The 7,656-nt window shown below is 34.1% G+C and overlaps 1 non-coding gene across 1 annotated transcript; it reads left to right on the forward strand.

The window, feature by feature from the left end:
• Positions 1-7,347: 7,347 nt before the first annotated feature.
• On the forward strand, positions 7,348-7,454 carry LOC139856399 (small nucleolar RNA R71). Its single transcript, XR_011761882.1, has one exon. It is a non-coding gene; the product is annotated as a small nucleolar RNA R71 (small nucleolar RNA).
• The last annotated feature ends 202 nt before the right edge of the window (positions 7,455-7,656 follow it).

The raw sequence follows: 7,656 nt of genomic DNA on the forward strand, positions 1-7,656 counted from the left end.
TGCTCCGCGATCTCGAAGGAGGACAGCCTCCTGGCTTCGCGATCTCGAAGGGCTTTTTTTTTTTTTATAAAACCTTTATCTTTTAAATAGAAATTACATAATTTAAAATTTTTGTTTTCCTTGTTAGTTAGGACGAGGTCGTTTCGGATCGTTGTCCTAGTGCGTCCCTTGACAAAATTTTAAAATTTGTCTTTTTGAAGCGTCGTTTTAAAAGCAAAGATTTTTGGGTTTTTTAATTTTTTTTTTTTGCATACTTTAAGTTAATAAGATTAAAAATAATGATAATAAAATTTCTCGACCCGCCCTCGGGTAAAGCAATTTCGGTTCAATGACTTAGTCTTCAACTTACGACGAATTTTAAAAATCATATTTTTAACTTAATGAGATAAAGTAAATTTTTGTTTTTAACTTCACACCAAACTTAAATTTAAAATGCATAAAATTAAAAATTCATTTTATTAAAATTCACACCAAACTTTTATTATATTTTTGTTTTTAAAACATATAAACTTATATTAAAAATATTAATTTTTCAAATATTTACAAACTTAAATATATATTAATTTAAAAAGTTTACAGTAATAATTTAATATTAATACATTAATTTTAAAAATAAAGTAAAAATTAAAAATTAAAAATCTTTTTGGTCTTTTATCCCACTTTAATCAATCAAATATTATCAAAAATATACGCTCCTCTTTTCGGTAAAGTAATTTCGGCTATATTACCTAGTTTTACTCCTGACGAATTTCTGAAATATTTTGGGTTGACTGATTAAAGATATTTATACCTTAAGAATAAATGGTAAATTTCACAGTGATGTAATAAATTTTTGTATGATATCAATAATTTCGGTTACGCATACCTAATTTTATTGAATACCAATTTAATACTTTATAGCGAACGATTTAGCGTTTATTATCAAAAGGTTAAAAGCAATAAAATAAATAAAAATAAAAACTGTACATACTTACCTGTGAAATAGAATTTTTAGTGACCTGATTTAGCCCACTCATAAGATAGTCGGACTAATTGGTTTTCCATAGCTACATAGGCGTAACCTCGAGCATTCAACGATTTTTCTTCGAAACATATGAATGGTCCTTCTTTGCATAAAGTAACAAATTCGGTATTTGAATATATTTGATTCGTCGAGCATTTTCCTTCGTGTGACCATTTTCCGCATTTGTGACATCTTTCAAGGTGTCGTGCTCTTCTTTTCGCTGCGGATTTTGATTTTCCTTTACCAAAATGTAAGTTATTATGATCGTTTCTGAGTTCTTTTCTTACTCCATCCAATTTGGCTCTTATTACTGATACCAGGTCACTCGGGAGTGTGTCATTATTACGTTTAGTGATTAAAGCGTGTAGCATTAGACCATGGTTTAGTTCACAGGAATTCTTCATCTCGTAAAACCTAAAAAAATAAAAATTCAGGATGGGGGGGAGAAGACTAGTTCTTTAGGGTCTGCTAGGGAAAGACCATTCGGATTCCATTCTCGGAAACTACACGAAAACAGAATATCTAACTCTAACAAAAATACATATTATCCTTTAAAAGATTCGAACCTCCCTACACTTAGTTAGATGTGGTGTTGAAATTGTGATTAACTTTGTTTTCAATTGGATCATCAACAATTTGTATATCTCTAACTTTTGCTTCAATCCATTTGTTGATTTCCTCCGTAGCTTTCACAAATTCAACTAACATCGCCTTTTCTTTTGGCGATAAATTAGATATTAATAGGTTACATAACTTAAAGTTTCCCTTAATCTTAGCATCGTGAATCCGTTTATAAAGTTTCTTCGTTGAACTGTTAAAAATGGGTTCATCTAATTTCTTATCATTAACGGGGTTCTTTGTGATCGGATCATCATTAAGTGTTTCTTCATCTTCCCCACACTTATGCGTTTTTATTGGTTTAACAGTTTTGGTTGGTGGAGATCTAAACTTTGGATTCACAAAGGTGATCGATGTATCACCATCCCTAAGTGGCATTCTACCTTCCCTTACATCAATGAATGCCTCGGTGGTTGCTAAAAATGAGCGACCTAAAATTAGAGGAATATCAAGGTTTTCCTCCATATTAATCACTATGAAGTTTGCAACAAAGGTTAAACTTCCCACGTTAACAAGTAAATTATTTGCTATTCCAACCGGGTGTTTAATAGTTAGGTCAAATGATTGAACCCCTATTTTGGTTGGTTTTAATTTACCCCTACCTAATCTTTTGTATAAGGAAAGAGGTATAATATTTGCACTTGCTCCTAAATCTGTGAGTCCATTATATACAGCACCATCATTAAGCAAGCAAGAAATGATAAATTCACCCGGGTCTCCTGCTTTAGTAAGTCGAGTTGGTTTGTAAACCTTTTTTGGGTGTTCTTTTCTTGGTTCTTTCACTTCTATTTGAACTTCTTGTTCACATTTTTCTTCGTTTCATGGAATGGGAGGTTTGTATAAGAATTCTTCTTCATCACTCCAATTTGAATCCTCCCTATTTTCTAATTTTGATTTTTCATATGTTGTTGATAACATATTTATGTTTTCATTTTGAAGGTTTTCTTGGGTGGTGAAATTATGATTGACTTCATTGTCAACTTCCATCGGACCATGTATGTAATGTTTAACTCTGTGACCATTAACTTTAAATTCAATCCCATTTGAATTTATTTACTCTATTGTTCCTTATGGGAAAACTCTTTTGACTATAAATGGTCCAGACCATCTTGATTTCAATTTTCCAGGAAATAGCTTGAATCGTGAATTGAAAAGAAGAACTCTGTCTCCTTCTTTAAATTCTTTTGAACTTCTGATTCTTTTATCATGCCATTTCTTCGTTCTTTCCTTATAGATTGACGAATTTTCGTATGCTTCATGTCTCAATTCTTCTAATTCGTTTAATTGACTTAACCGTAGACGTCCGACTTTATGTAAATCAAGATTACATGTCTTCAAAGCCCAAAATGCTTTGTGTTCAATTTCTACTGGAAGATGACATGCTTTTCCGTAAATGAGTTTAAAAGGTGTGGTTCCAATTGGAGTTTTGTAGGCTGTTCTAAAAGCCCAGAGTGCATCCTCCAATTTCATGGACAATTCCTTCGGATTTGATCCTACGGTTTTCTCTAGAATACGTTTTAAAGCTCAGTTGGTATTTTCAACTTGTCCACTTGTTTGTGGATGATAAGCAGTGGAGATTTTATGAGTTACTCCATATCTTTTGAGAACTTTCTCAAGTTGATTGTTACAAAAATGAGTACCCCGATCACTTATTAAAGCTTTCGGTATTCCAAACCTGGCAAAAAGACGTTTTAAAAAGTTGATTACAACTCGTGCATCATTAGTTGGGAGAGCTTGTGCTTCCGCCCATTTAGATACATAATCAATGGCAACGAGAATGTAGAGATTATTATGAGATTTTGGAAATGGACCCATAAAGTCAATACCCCAAATGTCAAATACTTCACATACTTGAATGACATTTTGTGGCATTTCATCACGTTGACTTATTTTTTCGGCCCTTTGACAAGCATCACAGGATTTGTAAAGAAGGTGTGCGTCTTTGAAAATTGTAGGCCAATAGAATCCCGCATCGTAAACTTTTCTTGCTGTGAGTCGAGGCCCATAATGCCCTCCTATTGGTCCTGTGTGACAATGGTTTAAAATTTGATTAACTTCATCTCCGAATACACATCGGCGTATTATTCCATCGGGACAACTTTTAAACAAATGTGGATCTTCCCAGAAATAGTGTTTTATATCACTAAAGAATTTCTTTCGTTTTTGGTACGACAACCCTTTTTCAAGGAATCCACATACTAAGTAGTTTGCATAGTCTGCAAACCATGGAATTTCATTATAATCTATCTTCAATAGATATTCATCAGGAAAGTTGTCTTGTATGGCCGATTCATTTAGAACTTCCAATTCAGGATTTTCAAGTCTAGAAAGATGATCAGCGGTGAGATTTTCTGCTCCCTTTTTATCTCGGATTTCAATATCGAACTCTTGTAAGAGTAAGATCCAACGGATTAATCGTGGCTTGGCATCTTGTTTTGAAAAGAGGTATCTAAGAGCAGAATGGTCAGTATAGACCACTGTTTTTGCTAGAACGAGATATGAACGAAATTTATCAAAAGCAAAGATAATAGCAAGGAGTTCTTTTTCAGTAGTTGTGTAATTCGTTTGTGCTCCTTGTAACGTCTTACTAGCGTAATAAATAGGTTGAAATCGTTTTTCAATCCTTTGTCCTAAAACGGCTCCCATTGCAAAATCACTTGCATCGCACATTAGTTCAAATGGTAGATTCCAATTTGGAGTTATCATGATCGACGCATTAGTGAGTTTCTCTTTAAGAATATTAAAAGATTTGATACATTCATCCGAAAAGATGAATGGAGCATCTTTTTCTAGGAGTTTATTCATAGGAGTGGCAATTTTAGAAAAATCTTTTATGAAACGTCGGTAAAAACTGGCATGCCCTAGAAAACTCCTAACTCCTCTAACATTGGTGGGATGTGGAAGTTTAGCAATTACATCTACTTTAGCTCTATCCACTTCAATTCCTTCCTTTGAAATTTTATGACCAAGAACGATGCCTTCTTTAACCATGAAATGGCATTTCTCCCAATTAAGTACTAGATTTGATTGTTCGCATCTAATAAGCATTCATTCAAGATTAACTAGACATGATTCAAATGTATCACCGAAGACCGAAAAGTCATCCATGAAAACTTCCATGCATTCTTCTATCATGTCGTGAAAAATCGCCATCATGCACCTTTGAAAGGTTGCAGGGGAGTTGCAAAGTCCAAATGGTATGCATTTGTAAGCAAAAGTACCATAAGGGCACGTAAATGTGGTTTTCTCTTGGTCCTCGGGTGCTATTGGAATTTGAAAATATCCGGAAAAACCATCAAGAAAATAATAGTAACTATTTCCGGCAAATCTTTCCAACATTTGATCAAAGAAAGGTAAGGGAAAGTGATCTTTTCTGGTGGCGTCATTTAATTTTCTATAATCAATACAAACACGCCATCCTGTTACAGTTCTAGTAGGAATAAGCTCATTTTTCTCATTTGTGATGACAGTCATGCCACCCTTCTTAGGTACGCATTGAACTGGCTTACCCATGGACTATCAGAAATTGGATAAATTAAACCTGCATCTAGCAGTTTAATAATTTATTCTTAACAACATCTTGCATATTAGGATTTAGTCTTCGTTGCCATTGCACATACGTTTTATGACCTTCTTCCATAAGGATTTTATGTGTGCAATATGAAGGACTTATTCCTTTAATATCAGGAATTTTCCATGCAATGGTTGGTTTTTGAGCTTTTAGCACAGAAATGAGTTGTGATTTTTCATTTTCAGTAAGAGAAGACGATATTATTACAGGTAATTCAGATTCACCACGTAAATAAGCATATTCCAAATGGTTTGGAAGTGGCTTTAACTCTAATGTCGGTGGTTCTTCTATCGATGATTTATATCGATATCTGTCTTCCTCTTTTAGCATTTGAATTTCTTCTGTTGTTGGTTCATATCCATTAGCCATATGTGTAGCTAACATTTCAGTTTCATCAATTGATTCAGTACTTTCTCCTAAAGAACATTCTCCTGTTCCTTGTAATTCTGAAAATTCTTCTAACAATTCTACATGTGAATCTATAGTTTGAATATAATAACATGTATCATCTGCAGATTGCGGTTGTTGCATTGCTCTATCAACTGAAAAGGTAACACTCTTGTTCTCTATACTTAGGGTCAATTTCTTACCAAACACGTCTATTATTGCTTTAGCCGTGTTTAAGAATGGTCTTCCTAATATGAGAGGAACTCGAGAATCTTCTTCCATTTCCAGAATAACAAAATCTACTGGAAATACTAAAGTACCAACTTTAACTAGCATGTTCTCCATTATCCCTCTAGGATATTTTACTGATCGATCGTCTAGTTGTATCCTTATTCGTGTTGGTTTCAATTCTCCAAGGTCTAGTTTAGCGTATAGTGAATACGGCATTAAATTTATACTACCACCTAAGTCTACCAATGCTTCTATTGAACTAAGACTTCCCAGAAAACATGGAATTGTGAAACTTCCTGGATCTGAAAGTTTTTCTGGTATCTTATTCAACAGCACTGCAGAATAATTAGCATTCATTGTAATAGCCGAGAGTTCTTCCATTTTCTTTCTATTCGTGATTAGATCTTTTAGAAATTTAGCATATCTAGGCTTTCCTGAAATTACATCAATGAAAGGAAGATTTACATTTATTTGTTTAAACATATCCAAGAATTTGGATTGCTCGGCTTCTAGTCTTTCTTTTCTCATTTTACTAGGGTAAGGAAGTGGTGGTTGGTATGGTTTAACATAAGGTTTTGCCTTAACTGTGTTATCTTCATTAACCTTTTCAACTACCGGTTCTTTTTCCTTATCTTGTTCAGATTGTGGTTCTTGTGGAGTAGTAATAGCGTCATCAGAAATTATAGATATTTCAGGTGGTTTAAGTGTAATACCACTTCTTGTGGTAATGGCTTTAGCTGTTTCATTCCGGGGGTTAGCATTTGTATCACTAGGTAGACTTCCCGATTTTCTTTCACCTATTAACCTTGCTAGGTTACTTACTTCTTGTTCCAAATTTTGAATAGAAGCTTGTTGATTTCTAAATGCTTGAGCATTTTGTTCATTGGTTTGTTTCTGAGATGTGAAAAATTGTGTTTGAGATTCAACTAGCTTCGACATCATATCTTCTAAATTTGGCTTTTTATCATCAGTTTGCGGTGGTTTGTTTTGAAAAATAGGTCTTTGCTGATTGTAAGTATTGTTTGATACTTGTTGATTGCTAGGACCTTGTTGGTTGTTGTATGGAACATTTCGGTTATAATTCTGGTTTTGATTGTAGATTGGTTTTGGCGGTTGATAATTATTCTGATAATTATTTCCAGGCCTTTGGTTTATGTATGAAACATTCTCTCTTTGTTCCATTGTTAGTTCAATACTGAGACAATCTTTTGTCAAATGTGGTCCTCCACACTGCTCACAACTAATTCGTATTGAGTGAATATCTTTAGTCATCTTTTCCATTCGTCTCTCGACAGCATCTATCTTTGCGGAAATGGAATCTAAGTCATGGCTAGAATCGGCTCTAGCTGCTTTAGATGATCTAATGATATCTTTTTCTCGGTGCCACTCATGTGAGTGGGAAGCAGTGTTATCAATAATTTTGTAAGCGTCAGTTGCTGTTTTCTTCATAATGGAACCACCAGCTGCTATATCGATGTCTTTTCTTGTAGTGATGTCGCATCCTTGGTAGAATATTTGTACTATTTGACAAGTGTCTAAACTATGTTGCGGACATCCTCTCAATAACTTTCCAAATCTTGTCCACGCTTCATATAGAGTTTCATTTGGCTTTTGCGTGAACGTAAAAATTTCTCCTTGAAGTCTCACGGCTTTAGATGCCGGAAAGAATTGTTTAAGAAAAATTTCAACTAAAACGTCCCATGTATCAATCGCCCCTTCAGGTAATGATTCTAACCAATCTTTGGCTTCTCCCTTTAAAGTCCAGGGAAATAACATGAGATATATCTGTTCATCCTCCACTTCTCTTATTTTAAATAGAGTGCAGATCCTATTAAATGTACGAAGA

This window comes from Rutidosis leptorrhynchoides, chromosome 6, assembly GCF_046630445.1.
Source record: "Rutidosis leptorrhynchoides isolate AG116_Rl617_1_P2 chromosome 6, CSIRO_AGI_Rlap_v1, whole genome shotgun sequence".
NCBI lineage: Eukaryota > Viridiplantae > Streptophyta > Magnoliopsida > Asterales > Asteraceae > Rutidosis > Rutidosis leptorrhynchoides.